Source organism: Lycium barbarum, chromosome 5, assembly GCF_019175385.1.
Source record: "Lycium barbarum isolate Lr01 chromosome 5, ASM1917538v2, whole genome shotgun sequence".
NCBI classification, from domain to species: domain Eukaryota; kingdom Viridiplantae; phylum Streptophyta; class Magnoliopsida; order Solanales; family Solanaceae; genus Lycium; species Lycium barbarum.
The window spans coordinates 26,653,863-26,675,667 of record NC_083341.1 but is presented as its reverse complement, the minus strand read 5'-3'; positions in this window follow the sequence as shown (position 1 = coordinate 26,675,667).

Genomic DNA, 21,805 nt, shown 5'->3' with positions numbered 1-21,805 from the left:
TGTAGATCGTTTACGTGTTGTCCTTAAAGTTCTTCAATCTCAGGAGTTATATGCAAAGTTCTCTAAATGTCAGTTCTGGTTGAATTCGGTGACTTTTCCGGGGCATATTATTTCAACTGATGAAGATTGAAGCTGAGAAGACCTGGTCGAGACTCACAACACCCACGAAGGTTCGTAGTTTTCTGGGTTTGGCAGGCTATTACAGGAAATTTGTAGAAGGTTTTTCTTCTATTTCTGCACTGCTGACGAAGCTGGCTCGGAAATTAGCTAAGTTCCAATGGACTGATACTTTTGAGCGTAGTTTTCAGGAGTTGAAGAACAGATTGACTTCGGCCCCGGTTCTGACACTTCCAGAAAGATCGGAGGGCAACGTTATCTATTGTGATGCTTCAGGCGTTGGGCTAGATTGTGTATTGATGCAGCATATTAATGTTATTGCTTGCACTTTAAGGCAGTTGAAGAAGCATAAGAAGAATTATCTGACACATGATCTAGAGTTAGCTTTAGTGATTCATGCATTGAAGATATAGAGGTGTTACTTGTATAGTGTTCATGTGGATATTTATACAGACCAAAAGAGTCTCCTGTATATTTTCAGGTAGAAGCAGTCGAATTTGCGGCAGAACCGATGGTTAGAGTTATTAAAAGATTATGATGTTAGCATTTTGTATCATCCTGGGAAGGCAAACGTAGTAGCCGATGCTCTTAGCCGCAAATTTATGGGTAGCTTATTACATGTTCAACCAGAAAAAAGGGAGTTATCTCGTGAGCTTAAGCAGTTAGCTAGCCTTATATATATATATATATATATATATACATGACTCACTATTCAGGATGCGGTAGTCTCATCTTTAGTAATTAAGGTGAAGGAGCGCCAGTACGAAGATTCTATGTTAGTCTATTTTAGAGATACATATCCTCTCAGGAAAAAAAAAGTCATCATTCAAGGTTTCTACAGGAGGAGTTCTCAAATATCGAGGCAGACTGTGTGTTCATGATGTTACAAGATTACGTCGTCATATTATGGGGGAAACTCATTATTCCCGTTATTCTATTCATCTGGGGACGACAAAGATGTACCATGATATTAAGGAAGTTTATTGGTGGGATGGAATGAAGAAATACATAGCAGATGGCCCCGTATGAGGCTTTATATGGGCGAATGTGTAGATCACCTATTGGATGGTACGAAGTGGGGGAGACTAAGTTAGTAGGGCCATATTTGATTCAACAAGTAGTAGAGAAGGTTAAGCTCATTCAAAATCAATTATTGGCAGCCCAGACTCGTCAGAAATCTTATGCAGATAATCGCCGACGAGACTTAGAATTCCAGGTTGATGATTGGGTATTTCTAAAGGTATCTCTTATGACATGAACTATGAGATTTGGAAAGAAGGATAAACTTATCCCTCGGTACATTGGACCTTACAGGTTTGTACGTAGAGTGGGCTAAGTGGCCTATGAGTTAGATTTACCTCCAGAGGAGGTCCAGACAGAGACACCGTTTCCATCAGGTGCGTAGTGTTTCAATTTTTATGATTATTGGTCGTGTGAGGCTATTGTTGTTATCGCTTACTGCAACCCTGTGCGGCGTTGTATATTACGTGTTGTTGTGACATGTTGGTGGTACTATAGTTACAGGGGAAACTCTGCCGAAATTTTTATTGAATTCCTGAGAGTTTAACATTCGAGGACGGATGTTTCTAAAATGGGGAGGGATGTTACACCTCGTAGTTTTGTATGTTGAGATTCGTTGGGTGTTAGTTGTCTTAGTCGTGAACACCAGAGTTATCTTCAAGGATATATGAGATTATACATGCCTATCTTATGTTTATGAGGGTTTAAGTTCATGTTTAGTAAGTTATGGAAGGATTGGAGAACAAGCGAATCAAAGAATTGAAACTTTGGGAAAACTTTGCAAAATTTTGTACAGGATTTTGGTCCAACTTGAGAGAGGCATATCTCCTAAATATAAGGAGTTACAAAATGCATAACCTATGTAAATTCAAGTTTAGCGAGTCTTCTTTCCAATGCAACTGACAGAAAGCAAATCTGAAAACCAGGGACATTTTCACTGACTGTGAAAATGGAAATTTTTCTACCGTGAAACTGTGACAATGAGGAGGAGCCACTGGACAAATTTCACGGCCACTTTCTCGGCCAGTGAAATTTTTCACGGTCCGTGAAAGTGTGCCGTGAAATTGAGGCGGTGATTTTTTTTTTCTTTTTATAAATTAAAGGGGCCACGACTTAGGATCATTATTTTACCAAAAATAATATCCCTAGCCCTCTCCAAGCTCCCTAAACCATTCCTAATCATCCTAAACCTTTTCAAGAGAAGATCAAACCTTAAAAACATAAGCCAGTTTATGGAAGGTGGATGTTCTTGCTTTCACTTGGAGTTGTGGTAATTAAATCTTGAAGCATGTTGTGTGTCGCTAAATATCTTCAAGAAAAAGGTATGCTCTTCATCTTATTACCTATGTTGGGTTGATTTGGAGGTTAGTAAGTCTTAGAAGTGAAGAGAATCATGGTAGAGAAGTTATAAGGTATTAAGTTGAAGTATTAGTTATGGATTGAATTTGAAAATGGAGTTTTGGATTGATTTGAGTGTAATTTGAATGTAATCTCTTGTCTATGGTATTGTTCATGTTGATATTATTGTTTGGGAGTTGTTTTGAAGTTGGAGGAAGTAGATAATATAAGAGAAATGTTGCCCAAATTTCGTTAGCTCACTTAATAGTTTAGTTTGATCTCATAAGCATTTCGATGACTTAACCTTAGTGTGAATCATCTTGAATGTAGATTTGCAAGCTCGGGGGAATAGACGTTGAGTGTTTAAGTAAGATGACAAGGTATATGAGGTTGTCTCTTTCTTTCTTATGGCAGGATCTTATTGACACAAACCCAGACAAATGATATCCATATTGTCCCTATTCCTAGAAATATTAGAAGTTTATGGTTCTCGATGTTCTTATGATATTATTGATCTTTGTCTTATGATTATGAATCTTGTCTTATGATTATGGATCTTGTTTATTGTTGATGATCTCATCTTATGGTTATTGTTCCTTCAAGGTGAGATATAGCGATAATGATGGTTCCATAATGGAAATCGGAGGTTTACTAACCTTATGTCACTCCGATAGAGTTGTAACATTTCCTTCGGTTCTCATGCACGCTTATATATATATATATATATATATATATATATATATATATATATATATATATATATATTTCTCACACCAAGCCGCGCTATAGTCGGTCGGGTACAACACCTATTGTGCACACCACTGCAGTTGGGTACGGATAACACCGAGCCTATACGGCCTGGTACAGTATTATATAATGTATGTATGAAAATGTGTTTTTTTTTAAAGGAAGGCATTCATGACATCCGCCTTAAAAGGCATTCAGATGTACAGGTTATCTCTTGTTACTTTCATATCTATGTCATGTTGTTTTCCATGCTTTACATACTCAGTGCTTTACTCGTACTGACTTCCTTTTGTTTAAGGACACTGTGTTCATGTCCGCAGGTAGACAGGGAGACGGATCAGACCCGTAGATTGCCTTCTCAGCGATTATACAAGAGCATTTCACTTATTCCGGAGTTGCAGATCATCGTGGTATGATTCTTTTGTGTATATATGAGCATGGCGGGGTCCTGTCCCGTCCTTATTACATTATGCACTCCATGTAGAGGCTCGCAAACAGATATGCACAGTTAGGTGTTCTATGACCTTCTCGGTCCATAATTTTGTTGCGTCACTTTGACAGCCTTGTCGACTTGTGTATACGGGCATAGTTTGATGACGTGATATATATATATATATATATATATATATATATATATATATATCTTGGGCTTGTGTCCCCTATGACTTATGATGTTTATTAGTCAGCATGATGGCCCACTCAGGTATGATTATGTGATGCATGTATGTCATGTGGTGCTCGGTGGGTTAGTTCTAGGTGCCCATCATGGCCCTCGGTTTGGGTCGTCACATCTCTATATTTAAAAATAATTTAAGCTTAAACACTCATTTTATCCGTAATAAGATTGAGTTCTATCTTCATAAATGTATATGACTTATTTTTTTAGACCACAAATTTCAGGAGTTTTCCATCCTTTCCATGTTGACTTGACAGTTGACACTTCCCTTAAAAAAGTATTTATTAGTGGTTTATTTTACTAAATTAACTTTATTAATTATGTTTTGATTAATCTGAGTTTGACTACTACTGTTTTATATAGTTATTTAATGATAAGGGTAATATTGAAAGAAACGATAAATCACAAAAAAAGTAATAAAAAACATTATATTAATATAAGGAACAACTAAAAATAATGTTGACTAATTGAAGCTCCATACCACAAATAACAGATGGATGGAAGCCGAAATTAAGAAGATAGATGGAAAGAATAAAGTAGATCGACCAAGTTCTAGTTTTGATGTTGATGGGCGAAATTGGTAAGATTTTGACACTTGATGAATAAAGCTTTTGTTTTCCCAAATTGCCTTTACACGTGGCAAGCATCAGACGGCTCAGTACAATTGTTGATGGATTTAATCTGAGCTGTCTGATAGAGATAATGACACATGGGACTTGGACCACATGAAATTGTGTGCACATAGAAGTATAGTAAAATTTGTTAAAAGGATAGACAATAGAAATAGGACAAGTGTACAAAAGGTATTTTCTTTTCTAGTTTTCTTTATGCACAGATACTTGTATAAATATATGAGTTGGAGATGAATAAAAGATCAAGGAAAATTTCTGCAAATTCTATCAGCTTTCTTTCATGGTATTAGAGCAAAAGCTCGATCCAAGCATTTGCTAATTGAAAATTTTCTACAAAATCACAATCAGAAGTGAAATATCTTCATCATGGCTGATGAATACACTAATGAAAGCACCATAACAGTTGGTACAATAGCTGGATCTGGAAAAACAACCAACACAGACCCAAATCATCCATATCACCTTTAATCTCCAGATCCACCTGGCCAAAACCCTGTAAACTCTCCTTTTGATGGAAGAGGGTTCCCTGTATGAAAGAGATCTATCATTATAGCCCTATCAGCCAAAAAAAGTTTGGGTTTATATATGGAATAACCAAACCACCAGATCTGGAAGCTAATGATTATCAACAATGGAGTGGAGCAAATCACATGGTTTCCTCATGGGTGCTTAATTCACGCTCCAAAGACATATGAGACAGTGTTATTTACTCAAAAATAGCTAGACAACTCTGGGCTAGTCTTGAGCATAGATTTGGATAGTCTAGTGGAGCAAAGTTATTTCATCTCAAACGACTATGGGATGAACTGGACTCTCTTAACACAGACATAAGTTTGTGTGATGGAAAAAGTAAACTGGTTAAGTCCATGGAAGATCAAAGACTTATGTAACTTTTTATGGGACTGAATGATGTTTACATACAAGCTAGGAGCAACACTCTCATGGAAAGTCCACTTCCCACCTTAGATCATGCCTATTCTCTCTTGTTGCAAAATGAGAATCAGAGAGAAGTGTTTCCTAATGCTGAATTTTCTAGTGAAACTGCCTCTTTCGTGGCACGAAGGCAAACAAGAGGTTTTCAAAAATCAGGAAAACAAGTTCAGAGGAACAACTTTCCTCCACCAAATCACATAAACAATTTTCCCACTCAAAAACCTACAAACCCCTATCCTAATCAGAGGTTTGGAAACCAAGTTAATAGAGGAAAATGAAGGAGAGTGAAATATAATCCTAATATTAGCTGCACCAACTGTAAGACGGGTCATGTAATAGATGATTGTTATAGGTTTATTGGGTACTGAAAAAAATTTCAATTCACAAACTCAAAGGATAATCAAGGTGCAGTAGGAGGAAATGTGGCAATTTCAAGTGAAGTAGATAAATGCAGTGACAACACATAATACAATTTCAACAACATGGATGTAGGCAAACGGTTTAGTAAGGAACAAGTATCACAAATAATCAGTATGTTTAAGCAATTTCAAATGGAACAAGGAGGATCTTTAGGTTCAGAAATTAATGCTAATGCAGTAGCTAGTACTATTCTCAAATACTCTGGATCTTATTTTAAAACTATAGATTCCAACACCTGGATAATAAACACATGTGATTTTGAGCACATGTGTTATAATTCTAAATCATTTTTATCTATAACTCCTCTTCTTGTGCCTTTAAGTATTAGTTTGCCAAATTCTTTCAAGATAAATGTGACACACATAGGAAGAGTTTCAATTAGGTATGATTTATACTTAAACAATGTCCTCTATGTTCCATATTTCAAGTATAATTTGTTGTCCATTCACAAATTATGTGTTTAGTTTCTTTTTTCTGCTTTCTTTAACTTATATGGGTGTATGTTGCAGGCCCCTTTTATGAAGAGGGCATAAGCTTTTGTTGAGGTGAGGGAAGGACTTTACTTGCTGCAGCAAACTAGTTCTATTTCTACTAAGTGTTCTAGGAGTAATGTAGTTACTTTTCCCAAAGGAAACAATTCCAGTCATATTTCTAATTCTGTTTCAGATTCTATTCCAGTGTATGTTAATGCTATCTCTAATGTGAGTCTTTGGCACTCTAGATTAGGAGATCTGCCTTTTTCAGTAATGAAGAATTTCAATTTTATCAATTTTCCTTCAAATTCTCAGTTTGTTTGTGATGTGTGTCCACAGGAAAAACAAACCAGACTCCCCTTTCCCATTAGTACTATTAAATCTAAAGGTATTTTTGATCTGATCCACATAGATACTTGAGGACCCTATAAGTATCTAACTTACAATGGATACAAATATTTCCTCACTATAGTTGATGATTATAGTAGAGGAACTTGAACCTTTCTTTTAACTACCATGAGCAATACATTTACAGTTCTTAAGAATTTTCTGTGTGTGGTAGAAAGACAATTCAATGTGAAAGTCAAGAATATTAGATCAGATAATGCTTTTGAACTAGGGAAAGGGACTCAAGAATCTGTTTTCTTTAATGAACAAGGGATTGTGTGTTACGCCTCAAAAATATTTGCATCGTTTGCGTCGTAAGTAAACTAATGTAAGCTCCGAGAGGTAATGGAACCCTTATAAGGTTAAGTAATACTTTTAACAAGTGCTAAGCAAGTGTCTAAAGGTTCTGAGATCAAGTGAATCGAAGAAATTAAGTTTGTCAAAATTTTGGAAAAACTTAGCAGAATTTTGGACAGGAATTTCTGGTCCAAGTTGAGAGAGGTATATCTCTTAGAATATGAGGAATTATGGAATGCATAACCTATGTAAATTAAAGTTCAGCGAGTCTTCTTTCCAATGCAACTGGCAGATTGCAATTTGGAGAAGTACGGAGTAAGTTATGAGCCGTCGAAAAACGACGGAACCATTGTTGTACATCGACGGAATCATCGAAGTGAGGCGGTGGAAATTGTTTTCTTGCTATAAATAGAAGAGGCCATGACTTGGGGCTTATTATTCATCAAAAACCAGATCCTTCTAGACCCCATGAGCTCTCTCAAACTCTTCCTAACCTTCTCCAACCAAATTAAGTGAAGATTAATCTTAAGAATCATAAGATTAGTGGAGGCATCCTAGTATTAGTATTGCTAGAGGACTTGGCTACTTGCTTGGGCTTGAAGCGAAGGTTTGGACTAGATTCTTTGAGCATATAAGGTATGTTTATAACCTTAACTTTGATATTAAGTTGTTTATGGTGGAATTTCACGGTTTAAAGTGAAGGTAATCATGGTATAAAGGTTGCAAGTTGACTTATTGATGTTATTGGAGAGGGACTGGATTTAAAGGAAGTTTTTGGATAGATTTGCACTTGTTTACCTTGTAATATATTGATTATGTTGTCGGTGGTAGTGTTGTTGGTGTTTGGAAGCTGTTTTGGAATTGGTTCGGAGTAGATAATATAGGGGAAATATTGTCCAAATTCCGTTAACTTATTAACTAGCTAAGTTTAAAGTATGTAAGTGTTCCTATGGCCTGATTGTTGTATGAATCATCTTGGATGTAGATTTGCAGGCTCGAAGGATAGACGTTGAGCGATTAAGTAAGCGACGAGGTATGTTAAGGCTACCCCTTTCTTTTTTAAAGCATGATTCCATTGCTTCGAGCTTACACAAAGTATGTCCATATTGATTCCTCTCTTAGAAATATTAGAAGCATATGTTCTTGATGTTCTTATGATATTGTTGATACTTATCTCATGATTATTGGTTATTGATCTCATATTATGGTTATTGATCTTATTATTGATATTGATATCATTTTATGATTATTGTTCCTTTAAGGTGAGATATGTCCATGATAATAGTTCCATAATGATAATCGGAGGTTTACCAACCTTACGTCACTCCGATAGAGTCATTGCTTTTCTTTGGGCTCTCATGCATGTTTTATATTTATGTATGTATTTTCTCACACCGAGCCGCGCTATAGTCGGTCGGGCAGGGACGTAGATGTGCACACCACTGCAGTGGGCATGTTATGATGTTACCCCAGATGCGGGATGCCTCGGACGCGGGATGATGATGATATAATGATAACACCGAGCCTATATGGTTGGGTACGGTATTGTGTGTGTATGTGTATATATGTGTGTGTATGAAAATGTTTTTTTTAAAAGGCAAGCATGCATGACATCCGCCTTAAGAGGCATTCAGAGATACAGGTTGATCTCTTATCTTATGTTATCTACATATTTTCATTATATTGTTATTTATGCCCTACATACTCAGTACATTATTCGTATTGACGTCCTTTTGTTCGTGACGCTGCGTTCATGCCAGCAGGTAGAGAGGGAGAAGGTTCAGACTCATAGGCTGACTTCTTAGCGGGTGTACAAGAGCACTCCACTTGTTCCGGAGTTGCAGTCTAGTTGGTATGATCCTTTTTTGTATAGATAGGTATGGCGGGATCCTGTCCCGTCCTTGTTATGTTATGCACTCCAGTAGAGGCTCGTAGACAGATATGTACAGTCAGATGTTCCATGACCTTCTTGGTCTATGTTTTATTGTATCATTGTTTTAATAGCCTTGTCGGCATGTGTACTTGGATCAGCTTGATGATGTATGTTTATTATCTTTTGGGCTTGTGTCCCATACAGTTTATGATATATATGAGTTAGCATGATGGCACACTCAGGTATGGATATGAGATGCATGTACGTGTTGTGGCGCTCGGTAAATTAGCTCCGGGTGTCCGTTATGACCCTCTGGTTGGGTCGTGACATTGTGCACCAAACTTCTTGTGTTGCTACCCCTCAACAAAATGGAATTGTTGAGAGGAAGCACAAACATTTGCTGGAAATTGCTAGGGGACTTATGTTTTAATCTAAAGTTACTATCACTTTTTGGGGGGAATGTATTTTGACTGCAACACACTTAATCAATGCCCTTGCTATCGGTGTACTTAAAGGGAAGTTTCCTTTTGAATTACTCTTTCGACAGAAATCTAACTACAACACCCTTAGATATTTTGGATGTTTATGCTATGCTTCCACCCTAGCACAACATAGAGGAAAATTTGACCCTAGAGCAACTGCCTATGTATTCCTAGGATATCCCCCCAACCAAAAAGGATACAAGTTGCTAGAATGGAAGACTAAGAAGATCTTTGTGTCTAGAGATGTGACTTTTTATGAAACCTCTTTTTCCTTTTGCACATAACTCAGACACCTCACCTTCTATATTTTCACCTCCTCCTACTTCTAATGATGCATCAGAAGCAGTTCTTACTATTCCTACACCCTCATCTCAACTCTTCGATCCTCCTTCTAATCTTATGCCATCATCACCCATTACTTCCACACCACCTTCACCTAATGATCCTATATCTCTCCCAACTTCACCTATTACTTCTCAAATAGACCAACATGCCTCTACATCCCAACCACTCACTCTCACAAATTCAAGTACCACTCAAACTAATATTGTGCCCACCTGGAAATCTGGTAGAGTGATCACTCAACCATCCTACTTACAGGATTTCATCTGCAACAGCATCATTCTGACCAACCTCACTAAAAATTGTGTCTCACATTATCTAACCCTAAATTCTTTTTCTTTCGATGCTCTCTCTATTGACAATCAAGAAATTCTAAATTCTATTTCCACTATACAAGATCCTACCAGCTACAACCAAGCATCTAATCATCCAGGATGGAGAAAAGCAATGGATGTAGAAATCAATTCTTTACAACAAAATAATACTTGGGATGTTGTCAATTTACCTGAAGGAAAGAAAGTTTTGCCTTGTAATTGGGTTTACAAGGTAAAGCACAACTCAGATAGAAGTGTGGAGAGGTTGAAAGCCAAGTTGGTAGTAAGGGGGGATATTTAACGAGAGGGAGTTGATTACACAGAAACTTTCTCTCCAGTGGTAAAAATGACCACTATTAGATGTTTTTTAACTGTTGCAGTAAAAAGGGGTTGGAAAGTGTCACAACTTGATGTTAATATTTGCATGGAGACCTACAGGAAGAAGTTTACATGAAGTTTCCTGCAGGTCTCAGTCCTCCTAAACCAAATCAAGTGTGTTTGTTAAGAAAATCTTTATATGGATTAAAGCAAGCATCTAGGCAGTGGTATGCCAGACTTGCTGGTGCTCTATAGTTCAAAGGTTACTCTAGTTCATTGAATGATTATTCTTTATTTATAAGAAAACAGGGGATCTAGTTTCTATCTTAGCAGTATATGTAGATGATATACTATTAACAGGCAGTGATGTGTCAGAGATATCAAGTATTACAGAGTTTCGTAATACTGAGTTCAAGGTCAAGAACTTAGGCAACATACATTATTTCTTGGGGATGGAAATTCTAAAGGAAAAGCAAGGATTTTTAGTCACTTAACGAAAGTTTACCTTGGATCTTCTGTCAGAATTTGAAACTGATGGACCACTAGTCTCCTCTCCTCTAGATCCATCCTGCAAATTACAACAAAATGGGTCACCATTATTTGAAATCCAACTCTTTATCGACATTTAGTAGGAAAGTTAAATTATTTGACTCACACACGACCTGACTTATCTTTTCCAGTCTTAATCCTCAGTCAATTCATGCAAAGACCCAGTCTTGACCACTATTGTGCAGCTCTTCGAGTTCTGCGTTAGCTACAATTAGATCCAACTCAGGGGATCCTTCTCTCAGTTGATTCTACTTTTGATTTGTTGGCTTTTTGCGACACCGACTGGGCCTCATGCAAAGATACAAGACGATCGGTTAGTGGGTTTTACATCACATTCGGTGGTGCACTAGTGTCGCGAAAATTGAAGAAATAGGTGTATGTAGTTGTATCCTATGCAGAGGCGGATTATAGATCTATGAGACGAGTGACGGCTGAAATTACATGGTTAGTTCACCTTTTCGATGATCTTTCTGCTCCACCAACCTTACCCATTCCCATTTTTTCCGACAGCCAAACAACTCTTCACATAGCGAAAAATCCTGTTTTTCACGAAAGGACGAAACATGTGGAGTTAGACTGCCACTTTCTTTAACAACAGTACCTTTCTGGGCTCATCACTCTCTCCTTTGTGCCTTCCGATAAGCAAATCGCTGATTTTTTTCACCAAACCTTTAATCGGAGCTTCTCATCGGAATTTGGTGTTCAAGTTGGGGGGTTTTGTCAATCCCCTCCAACTTGAGGGGGATGTTGACGAATTGAAGCTCCAAACACAAATAAGACACGGATTGAAGAAGAAATTAAGAAGAAAGATGGAAAGAAGAAAAAAAATCGACCAAGTTCTAGTTTTGATGTTGATGGGTGAAATTGGTAAAGTGCAATCTGATTTTGGGACTTGATGAATAAAGATTTTGTTTTCCCAAATTGCCTTTACACGTGGCAAGCATTAGAAGGCTCAGTACAATTGTTGATGGATTTAATTTGAGCCGTCTGATAGAGATAATAACACATGGGAATTGGACCACATGGAATTGAGAGCTCATGGTAACCACTGAAAGAAAAGTTAAAAATTAGGCCTTTTCCGGTAATTTAAGAAACATGGACTAATTCGGGTAAGTATTTTCTTCAAATTGTCATACAGTGTTATTTTTCAAGAATAAATGCCAAATACCTAGATGATTTCTTAAAATTGATAGTACTAATTTTTAATTTGACATCTCGATTTTGTTTTCTATTAAACATCTAAACTCTTCAAATATTACTTCCACATGTTCATATTAAGTGGTGTGTTTGAGCACACTCCTTAAGAAATTTTCTCACGTATAAAAATGAAGTACTTTACTAATTTATCCTTAATTTGATAGTATCTATTTAATGTAGTTTTTTATTATATAAAAGCTCACTTATCTAAATAGGATAAATTTGAAGGAAAATAATTAATACTCCCTACGTTCACTTTTACTTGTCCACTTTTGATTTTGCACGCTTCGGAAGAATTAATAAATGAGGTACTTATTTTACAATAATATTCATATTAATTGGTGTATAGTCTCAATAGACTTGGAAAATGATTTGGAAATGAGCAATTAATGTGAAGGTTAAAACAAGTTTTTTTTTGTTGTCTTTATCTTGATATGCTAAAGTGGACAAGTAACAATGAAAATTTATTTATAATATAATGGACAAGTAAAACAACGAAATATGTAAAATACTACTTATTTTAGACTAAATAAAAAGATAAAAAGACCACGTAATATGAACCAAAAGGAGTAGTTTACCCGATCTCCTTCAAGCCCGTTGTTTCCCATTTTCACACGGACGCTCGGTGTTAGGAGATAATGTATTGTCATAGTTCACTCAAATTTAGACAAAAAGGATAGATGGACGTAGTATTTGACCTTCTTACTTTCGCATCATCATTCTGCATACCGGCTCATGAGTAATAGTTTTTTTTTTCCCATTCGGTGTCGGTATCCGCATTGAAGTCCGATTATATTTGGAGTCGCGCCGCGTAGGGCCCCATACTATCAATAATTTTTTCATACCCAGGGCTCGAACTCGAGACCTCTGGTTAAGGAAGAAACAACCTCATGCGCTGCAACACATCATTTGGTGGTTCTGTCTTTGTTTTACTTTGTGACACTCTTTAATTGAACATAAAAAATTAATTGAAGAATGAAATTTAAAGCTTGTAGGCAGATAATTATTTCATCGGTCTCAATTTATCACTTTTCAAAAATTAATTTAATTAATATTTGGAACTAAATTGAGTTAGATTAATTTAATATTTTAAAATATTATAATTAATTCAATATAATGAAAAAAAATAAAGATATTAGTCAATGTTCACATTGTTTAAATCTCAAAAAGAAAAAATGTATCATGTAAATTAGGACAGAGGGAGTAAAAGAAATTTATAAATGAACTGAAATTATAATACCTATTTAAAAAAAAAATCTTATGTTAAGAGAATTCAATAGTATAAAAGAGTTATTTTATCGATTTACGTGATATAATTCTCCGACAAACGTAAATTGAATCCCCTTTTATCATTGATTTTAAATTGTAAATGACTTTTTTATGTCTAATATAAAAATATGTCAATAAAAGTAAACATAAAAATTTAAAGCTAAACTATTTTATTAAATGTTTCCTTTTTTCCACTCCTTTTGTTTTATTTGTGTTTACGAGGATGATTGAATTCGTGATGTGATCCCCAGGCATGGGATCAAGACAACGCTCTGATGAGTCGGTGTCAAAGAGGGAAAATTTCAGAGAGGAAAGTTCCTCCGACATCTGGGTAAATATTTATTCGTATCAAATATTTACATTAAAATAATATAATTTATTGTAGTTAATGGTTTAATGAAGCTAATATATACAATAATCAATCATGATAAAATAATGTTTTTGTATAATTCTGAAAAGGACGACCGTCTCCGGTTTGCCGGCCGATAAGATCTCTGAGATTGACCAGCCAGCTGGGTTGGTTTGGCTATTCTTTTCTATTGAAAAGGAGTCAGCTTGTCTGCGCGAGTCACCTTCTTCTAGGCTCCGCTGGACGACACGACATGAATGTGATGTACCAAGAAATCAGCGGTTCCTAATGGAATAGGCAACAAAGCCACGTTGCCACCCACTGTCACTAAATCACCACCCCCTTTGATGCTTTGGTTTTCGCAGGAAAGGGTAAGGGTTCCAAACAACGCGTGTGAGCTTTGATGAAGACTTGCATCACTAATCATTTCCTCGTGGCTCGATTGCTTATTTGCTTCTTCCTTTGGGCATGAAGTGTTTGGTGAGGCCTTTCTTCGCCTGTTGAAAAGCTAGCCCTTGCTCAAAGAACTTTTTTATTTAGCACTAGAGGGATCTTAAAAAACTTGTATATGAGAAGAACTTCCAGATTAATAGGAAGGAAGCTTAATTGGAATGAATAATAATTTTTCTTCTATGATCGATCGATATAAATATCATCAAGTATCTGAAGTCTAAAGAAAAATCATTATTGATGATCCAAGACCATACATATTGATAAAAAGAACTGCTATTTTTTTGCTGAATAGACAGGTAGATTGAAAAAACCATGACTATGCATAACAATAAAACACTCTGAAAAGCCCACATACGGCGAAAACTGGGTTGGTTTTATCAATAAAACGAATTGAAAAAACATGATATGTTCATTAATTTGGTACAAACACTCGATGTCACTAAATATTTATGCATCTAATACTACTTCACCTTTAGTCCTCATCACATGGAGGCAAGTGGTTTTGGGGGATTCTTCATTTCTGATTTGGGGTAGGCTCTGTCTACCGGTTCTGTAGCCGATAAAAACTGATTCACAGCTGAAAAGACAAAGAACTAATTCTATTTCACGCATTTATTTTGTATTTTCGTCATCTCATTTTAGTGTATTCGTTTGATTAGTCATGATATTTTAGTAAAGTCAAGAAGATATTTTAGTAAAGTCCAGAAGATTTTTGAGTATTGTGATAGATATTAAATTAAAGATGCGTTATTTATCAAAATTTGCATAAAATCTTGTACTCTTAAAATGTCATTGAGATGATGAAATTTTAAAATTACTAAATATAAAAATGACATTAATTATTAAACAAACTAAGAAAAACCAAGACACATAAATTGTAAGATCTGTAGGATGATTTTAGGAATTGTTAGAGGCAGTGGACGAGCCAGAATTTTCACTAAGTTAGTTCAAAATATGAAGATATAAGCACACGAAGAAGCCAAGGGGATTCAACATCTACTGTATATGTATAAAATAATTTTAACCTTGTATATACAATGTAAATTTTCATCTAAGAAAATTTGGATGAACCCCTTGCTCCCACCTGACTCTGCCCCTGGATAGAGGAGGATGATCTATAAATATCATGGGAAAAAATGAAATTAACTAAAAGATAAATAGTAACAGATTTAGAATTTAAATTTTATGAATTCAACTATTAAAATTTTTGCCTGATCAGAAGTATTAGGTAGGTGAACTTGACTTCGGAGTGTTGCATATCTGCCCCTAAGGGTATGGGTGGCCCTACCCTTAGCACACAGAGTGATCAAAGCCCATTGTTCTCTCAATTCTCAAGAATGGAGGTTGACAATATGGCCTGCATTTTGTGGTTTCCACATACTGAAATATGGTTGGTGGAGTGGAGACATGACAATATTTACTACCACTGCTTTTGAAGAGTTTATCCTTAGCATAAAGTTGGAATAATAATATTGTGGGACTGGGACAGTACTATAGGAATACCCTATTAATTGGGGAATTGAAAGCTCCTATGTCATTAATATATGCAAGTGGAGTGATTGAACACTTTTTACAATTAACTCCTCTCGCCGCAACCCCCGTTTAAAAAAAAAATCTTCCCCTCTTAGACTGGCATTCAAATGTTAGACCACAACAACTATTTTTGAGACCGGATGGTGGAAAAAATTATACTTTGTGAAAATATTTATACGATCATATTATAAGATAATTACGGGTAACTTTTTTGAGAATTATGAACTAGTAACCTGATAGCTAACTTATTATGTTAGATTATCCTAATAGTATAGAAAAGATTTTTGTATTGTTCGTGTATGTAACTTTCCTATTTATTAGGAAATAACATATTTTCCCTCCGTCTCAATTTATGTGGCATCATTTGACCAGACACACAGTTTAAGAAAGAAATGAAGGCTTTTGAAATTCATTGTCCAAAACAAGTCTTAGATATTTGTGTGTTGTAAATCATCTCATAAAGTTAAATGTTTTTTAGGCTAAACACATCGGGATACACCCGTGGTTTATAACTTTTTTCACTTATACACCTCAACTAAATTTTGTTCCATTTAGACAACTGTAGTAGGGTTAGACTTTTGTATACGGTAAAAATTGGATATATGCTAAACCGGCAAGACCAGAGACAGAGTGAAAAAGGAACAAGCACGAGCACGAAGACTTTTTTTCGAACCGAAGGAGAGTTTGATCCGAGGAAATCGGGGGAAATCGATTGGTCCGGTTTCTCCATAGCCGATGTTCGTGGCCGTTGGCCCGGTTGATCGTGGCCGTTGGCCCGGGTTGTCGTGGTCGTTGGTCCGGGTAATCCGTTACACAAATGCCACGCGTCAAGACCGTTCTGCCACCTTGTACTGTCAATCGTACAGGTGTCAGGTCGTACGACCAACCTTATCCATTTTAGGGTTTTTCTTTATTCAAAAGGGCTTTACGTTGTATGAAGCCCATGAGGCAAAACTATAAATAGGGGCCATTACCCTACTTTTAGGGGTTGGCTTCTTGAGTACTAGAACATTTGTAATAGCAAGAATATATAAATCTCTCCCTCTTATTATCTGATTTTAGTCCGGATTCATTGTGTTCTTTAGATTTGTTCAATTGAACAGTACCATATATTATTTAAATATACACATTTGTTGCAAGCCACCAGTCACTATTCAGATTACTCATAGCTCATCTTAAACCATTTTCTCTCAATCAAAATAGATTAAAGTTCAACCACATATCCTATACCTCATTTACAAATTCAATTGATTATCCAAATTCGGGGTAAACAGTTTGGCGCCCACCGTGGGGCTAGGATAATAGTGGTCTTTGATCTTAATTACTAATCTCTTACCTGTCAGAATCGAAAAATCTGTTAAGTCTCTGTGAAAACGGACCAAATGGCTAACAATGGACAATCTGGTCACGTCAACAACAACGAGATTGTGGTCGAGAATGAAAACAGTGGGCCACGAGGATTACCAGCAAATCCCGCTGACCCGAACCCCGTTGATTCGAAGGAGGGCTCCAACCGGCAAAACACCGTGAATCAGGAGAATGTCGCCCCGCCGGCCATCGATCCTTTAAATATTCACAATTCAATTACTTTGTCCCGGACACAAAGCCGGAAAGCACCGGATACCCCAGATGATAATATTGACTTACGTTTAATTTTTGAAATGTTGCAGGAACAGAGAGCAGTGATTGCCGAACAAGGAATCGCAATAGCCCAGTTGCAAAGCAAAAATGATAAAACGACCCCGGAGAGGACAAAAGGTGTTGCTGAACCTCGGAGGGACGACATGCGGATGGCCGAGAGTAATGGCTCCGGAGCCGGTTCGTCCACCGAAGTCCTGAGAATGCTCGAAACATTGGCGAAGCGGGTAGATTCTACTGAGAAGAGGGTGGAAACATACAACTCTCGGATGGATCAAATCCCTGAGGCTCCGCCAATTTTGAAAGGGCCGGATTCGAAGAGGTACATCCAAAGGCCTTTTCCTCCGAGTGCGGCTCCGAAATTGATCCCGAAGAGGTTCAAGATGCCGGATATCCAGAAATATGACAGCACAACAGACCCTCGCGAACACCTGACCTCATACACCTGCGCTATAAAAGGCAATGATATGGAAGAAGATGAAATTGAATCCGTGTTGCTGAAAAAGTTCTGGGAAACTCTGTCAAAAGGGGCATTGACTTGGTACAACCATCTGCCCGAGCATTCAATCACTTCTTTCGAAATGCTCACCGATGCTTTCGTAAAACCTCACGCCGATGCTAAAAAGGTACAGGACCGTAAGACGGATATTTTCCGTATAGCCCAAAGGGATGACGAGTTATTGCGTGAATTTGTCAACCGATTCCAAAGGGAACGAATGGAGCTCCCTCCGGTTCTGGAGGAATGGGCTGCACAAGCCTTCACCAAGGGGCTCAATCCTCGGAGCTCGACGTCCTCATTCAAACTAAAAGAAAACTTGCTGGAATACGAGGCTGTGACCTGGGCGGATGTCCATAACAGGTACGAGTCAAAGATTCGGGTAGAGGATGACCAACTCGAGCTTCCCCCGGGGCCCGTAAACATGAAAAAAATCTCGGAGAGATCGCGAAAGAGTTACGAACCGGAGGCCAGACCATCGAGGGAAAGGCATCGGCCATATTCTCATTCAGAAAAGCCGAGCTTCAGGTCGAAAAAATCAAGGGTTGGCCCGAACAATTTCTCCGGGAGGGGTGATAAACGGGCCGAGCGCTCGTCGAACAGTTGAGGTCTCTCATTCAGGAGCGATGTCGGAAGCTCGGCCGACAACAAAGACTTGCCGAGGATATCGGAGTACAACTTCAATGTCAATACTTCGGGCCTCGTCTCGATCATTGGCCGCATCGCAAATATAAGATGGCCGAGACCACTAAGGTCAGACCCGGGCCAACGGGACCCGAACATGGTGTGTGAATATCATGGAACCCATGGGCACAAGACTAAGGATTGTCGCCAGCTAAGAGAGGGGGTGGCTCGGTTACTAAAGAATGGCCATCTCCGAGAATTGTTAAGTGAACGAGCCAAAGGTCACTACAAAGAAAGGGAGACTCATAAACGGGCCGAACCGGTAGAACCTCAACATATAATCAACATGATAATCGGGGGTTCCGATACCCCATGAGGGCCGGTGATGAAACGGACCAAGATTTCTGTGGTGCGCGAGAAGCGCAGTCGGGATTATTTACCCGAGGGTTCTATCTCTTTCAGCAACGAGGATGCAGAAGGCATCATTCAACTGCACAATGATGCATTGGTAATCTCGATACTTATTTTTAAAACTCAGGTTAAACGTATTTTGATTGACCCAGGTTGCTCGGCCAAATCATCCGGTGGAGGGTGGTCGAACAACTAAGGTTGCTCGATCAGATCGTGCCGGTAGCCCGGGTGCTCAGCGGGTTCAACATGGCGAGCGAAACCACGAAGGGGGAGATCTCTCTGCCGGTTAACATTGATGGCACTATCCAGCAAACGGTGTTCTATGTAATCGAAGGAGATATGAAGTATAATGCATTGCTGGGAAGACCCTGGATACACAGCATGAGGACCGTACCGTCGACATTATATCAGCTGCTGAAATTCCCGACCCTGGAGGGGATAAAAACCATCCGAGATGAACAACCCGCTGCAAGGGAGATGTTCGCGGTCGAGGAAGCGACACCTCAGCCCAAAAAATCGGATCAAAAGGAAGAAGATTCAACCGGGGAAAAGGATACCAAATAGCAACTAAAGCACACGGGGTCGGACCCGAGATATGAAGAGGATGATTTCAGTGTACCAAGATCATTCGTCATACCGGATGACTCGGATGCGACCAAGTCAACAGTTGAGGAGTTAGAGCAGATCATCTTGTCCGAATGTCTAACGGACAGAAAGATATGACAGGTGTGCCACCGGAAGTAACAACTTACAAGCTCAGCCTAGACGGGAGGTTTCCCCCGGTAAAGCAAAAGAGAAGGCCCATGGCCGAGGTAAAACACGCCTTCGTGAAGGATGAGGTAATGAAGCTTTTAAAAATAGGCTCTATCCGGGAGGTAAAATACCCGGACTGGCTAGCTAACGTGGTAGTGGTGCCGAAAAAAAGTAATAAATTTCGAATGTGTTGATTATAAGGATCTAAATAAAGCATGCCCGAAGGATTCATTTCCGTTGCCTCACATCGATAGAATGATCGATGCGACGGCCGGGCATGAGATGTTAAGTTTTCTCGATGCATATTCCGGGTATAACCAAATCCGGATGCACCCGGAGGATCAAGAGAAAACATCCTTTATTACCCGATACGAGACTTACTGTTACAACGACATGCCTTTTGGATTAAAAACTGTCGGTGCAACTTACCAACGCCTAGTTAATGGAATGTTCGAAGAACAAATAGGAAAACAATATAAGTTTATATTGACGACATGATGGTCAAGTCCGTGGAAACAGAGGACCATTTAAAGCATTTGCAGGAAACCTTCGATGTACTCCGCAAGTACAACATGAAGCTCAACCCGGAAAAATATGCCTTCGGTGTCCGGTCTGGAAAGTTTTTGGGTTTCATGGTGTCAAACTGGGGGATTGAAATCAATCCGGACAAGATCAAGGTCATCGAGGATATTGAGGTGGTGAATAACGTCAAAGGAGTGCAGAGGCTCACCGGAAGGATACCGGCGCTGAGTCGTTTCATATCGAGGTCCTCGGACAAGAGTCACTGCTTCTTCTCCTTATTGAGGAAGAAGAACGACTTTGTTTGGACACCGGGGTGTCAAAGAGCTCTACAAGAATTAAAAAGATACTTGTCCAGCCCACCGCTGTTGCACACACCAAAAGTGGACGAGCAGTTTTTTCTCTACCTTGCTGTCTCCGAGGTAGTGGTAAGTGGCGTTTTGGTCCGAGAAGAATCAGGTACGCAATTCCCTATTTATTATGTAAGTAGAACTTTGGGGGATGCGGAGACCCGTTATCCCCACTTGGAAAAATATGCATTGGCATTGGTAAGTGCTTCTAGAAAACTCAAGCCCTACTTTCAATGTCATCCGATATCTGTAGTGACTACTTACCCCCTAAAAAACGTCATGCACAAACCAGAATTATCGGGTAGCTAGCTAAATGGGCCGTAGAAATTAGCGGATATGATATCGAATACAAGCCTCGGACGGCCATCAAATCCCAGATCTTGGCCGACTTTGTGGCAGACTTCACCCCGACTATGGTCCCCGAGGTTGAAAAAGAGCTTCTACTAACCTCGGGAAAAGCTTCGAGTATTTGGTCGCTACACACGGACGGAGCCTCGAACCTCAAAGGTTCCGGACTAGGAATCGTCCTTAGAACCCCAGTCGGGGATGCCGTTCGATAATCCATTAGAACTGTTAAATTAACTAACAATGAAGCCGAGTATGAGGCTATGATTGCAGGTTTGGAATTAGCCCGGAGTATGGGGGCCGAAATAATCGAGGCAAAGTGCGATTCTCTTTTGGTTGTTAACCAAGTGAATGGCGTTTTCGAGGTCAAGGACGAACGGATGCAAAGGTATCTGGAAAAAATCCAAGTGATACTACACCGGTTTAAAGAGTGGACCATGCAGCATGTACCGAGGGAGCAGAACAGCGAAGCCGATGCATTGACCAATTTGGGATCTTCAGTCGAAGGGGAAGAAATCAACACCGGGACTATAGTGCACTTGATGAATTCGGCAATAGAAAACGGACATGCTGAGATAAACACAATGGGTCTAACTTGGGATTGACGCAACAAGTACATCGACTACTTGCGAGATGGAAAACTCCCGAGTGACCCAAAAGAATCACGGTCACTAAGGACAAAAGCTGCGCGTTTCTGCTTGGTAGACGGCCAGTTGTATCGACGGTCTTTCTTCGGACCCCTGGCCAAGTGTTTGGGTCCCGAAGAAACGGAGTATATGATGAGAGACGTGCACGAGAGGACCTGCGGCAACCACTCCGGTGCTGAAGCCCTGGTCCGAAAAATTATCAGAGACGGTTATTACTGGAACCGGATGGAGGACGATTCGAAGAATTTTTTCCGGAAATGCGATGGGTGTCAAAGACATGCCCCGATGATTCATAAGCCTGGG